Raw genomic sequence first — 2,710 nt, 5'->3', positions numbered from 1 at the left:
CTGCTGAACTGTGATTTGTGAAGAAGATGAGAATGCTGCTCTAACTGGTGGGAACTCATTACTTTCCATCTCACTAAAGCCCAATACTCGAGAATACAGAAGTAGAACCTCTTCGCCTCCCTAAAAACCCAACATTCTAAGTAAATAAACAATTGGTTTATTCTGCCTTTTCAGATCTGTGTTTCTGGGGAGTAGTTGGGTAATATTTTCAAATGCATCTCGATAACCATAAAAGCTGTAATTTCTGAGAGAGGTGATTTTCTCATCTAACTAAAACTTCTAAGGACAACACCAAATAATTTTCTCTGCTGGAGTTCAGTATCACAGCAGCAAGTACAGCAAAAATAGTGGAAGATTCACTAATGCCCAAAGGGAAAAACTGCAGACAGTTCAGATCCAAATTTTGTGATGTCTGACAGCATTAGTGAGCGATAATGAGCAACACTTGAGATCACACAGAAATTACTACTATTCAAGATATCAAAACCCCCCTTGTGACTTAGACCATAATACTTTTTCTAAGTCATAGGTAACCGTACCTTAGAACACTCCCTGCTTTGCCTAACACAACATACATATACAGAAGTGATGAAGAAGGTGATTTATACCAATTACTGACTAAGCTCATCTTCACTGTAAAAATTACACGATCTCTAGCACAGAAGGACAAATAAGAAGAGAGCTGCTTCTTAGTTTCTCATCAACAGCTTCAAGAGAAAAAAGGTAGTTAAGAGACTTACTCCTCAATATGCTATTTCCAATAGCCAAAAGAAGGTCGGTGTGTCTATCTGCAAAGGATGGAAGGAAGTGGTAGAAAAGCCTAAGATACTGAACTACTTTCCCCAAAATGTTATTTTCCTAATGTGAAATAACAATTGAGAGCATAAGCAAATAAAGGCATAAAAGTGTCACAACACAACATAAACAAAGTTCCTGTTTTTTATTTACATATAGTTATATGCAAAGCTCTCTTTAAACAACATTAAAATTGCCAAAACGATAGTCAAAAACTTAGAAATACCCAAATTAACAATGCTTCTTTAAGAATGATCGCTAAAGAAGTACTTGAATGTCCTGAAGATCATATCCATTATAACTATCAAAGAAACAGAAAAAACCTGGAAGAAGACCCCACAGGTCTGAGCACCTAAATAAATGAGAAAACCTTCTAGAACTGGATCCTAGAAATGACGTAATATATTCTGTAAGAAAAAGAGCGACAGCATACACATCACTTTAAATCCCGTTCTTTTAAGACAATTCTTAACATTCCTTAAGTTCTTGCAACACCCGTGCTAACAGCGGAGGGCATAAATACATGAAGAACGAGTCGATATCCCACTGGGTTTCGAGTCTTACCTGTTTGGGTCTTACTGGGATGATGCTGTCCACCTGCTCCTTGCTGCGGAGGAGGGCTTGCCCCTGCTTGTCCAGTACCTTGTGCTGGGCTGGTGCCGGTCAGAGTCCCGGTAGGCAGTGGCTGACCCCGCTTTAGGAGCTGCTTCTGTTCTTGCTGGCGGAAGCGTGGAGGCACCTCACGAGGCAGGTAACGGGACGCAGCTGGCTGCTGCCCATTAGCAGACGCACGCTTGCCATTGTTGCTGTTGGTAATAGTGCTGGTGGAAGTACTGGTACCGGTACCGGCAGGTTGGGGCTGGCTTAAACTGGTCTTAATAGGTTCTGGCACTACGTAAAAAAGACAAGAACAGAAATGCCTTTAATATCAGAAAAGTTGGGGGTGGGGGGTGGTGTTCTGTAACTGAGCAAATGGATAATGTTTTTCAGTCTCCCAAAGAGTTGGCAAAACATGCACTATAAAATACGTAAAATATATTCTAAACAGAAAAGTCTTACGACCAGAACTCAGGGCTAGTTTACTATTACGTAGCCTCCTGAAACATTTATATAACAATTTTGAAATCTACGTCTAAAAAACCTGATTTTGTATGGCTGTAAAAATTTATGTACCACAACACAGCTGATAAAGGCTTCACACCCAACTCTGTGAGAGCCTACACGTCTTTTTTTAACTGTGCAAACCCCCGGGCCTTATCTCACACACTTCCCGCTTCCCAGGCTGCACCAGAAGCCAGCAGCACACAACAGAGAAGCTGTTTACTATAAATATCTGGTACCCGTTGCACAAGGAGGGAGAGCATATAGGCTGAAGACGGAGCAATCTATATATACACAACCAAGCTCATGTCAATACTCAGATGGCTCCCATATACACAAATGTCTATGTGTGTGTCTGGGTGCTTACAGTAAACATGATTTAGGGAAGTACAACATGAGGAAATCAGGGTTTTTCTTCTTATTAACTCTACAAGGGAGCAAGTGAAAAAACTTCTTAGATGTTTTCACTTCCAGCATTTCTAAGACATCTTGGATTGTTTTCAAAACCAGATGTCTAGGAACACTTACCCTAACACAGTAAATAAAAGCCCAATAAATAAAAGGATGGCTAGAATTAATTGTTGTTATGCTCAAATAATGTGCAGGGGGGAAAAACTATTAAATAAGAAATAGTGGCACAGAGTAACTTTATTTTTTTTAAACTGGAAGAGTTATTAAGACACAGAAAGTAGCATGCTGTGAAATTTGAATTTCAGAAAATTAATTCAATTGAAAAGGAGTGTATATTAGAGGGGGGGGAAGTTTCCAGATAATGAAAAGCTGTAAGAAAAGTTTTCAAGTAAAGATTAACTTG

General features: G+C 39.5%; 1 protein-coding gene across 1 annotated transcript in view; it reads right to left on the bottom strand.

Annotated features, from left to right (window-relative positions):
- TNRC6C (trinucleotide repeat containing 6C) overlaps nucleotides 1-1,678 on the bottom strand; it is a 57,590-nt gene extending 55,912 nt beyond the window's left edge. The window contains exon 1 of the mRNA XM_009326331.1: nucleotides 1,360-1,678. The gene's annotated coding sequence lies outside the window, so the exon portion shown is untranslated. The remainder of the gene's footprint in view (nucleotides 1-1,359) is intronic.
- Nucleotides 1,679-2,710: the final 1,032 nt, after the last annotated feature.

The sequence above is a fragment of the Pygoscelis adeliae genome, unplaced genomic scaffold (genome assembly GCF_000699105.1).
Source record: "Pygoscelis adeliae isolate BGI_AS28 unplaced genomic scaffold, ASM69910v1 Scaffold61, whole genome shotgun sequence".
NCBI classification, from domain to species: domain Eukaryota; kingdom Metazoa; phylum Chordata; class Aves; order Sphenisciformes; family Spheniscidae; genus Pygoscelis; species Pygoscelis adeliae.
The sequence above is the reverse complement of the archived record's forward strand: the minus strand, read 5'-3'. Positions and strand labels throughout refer to the sequence as shown.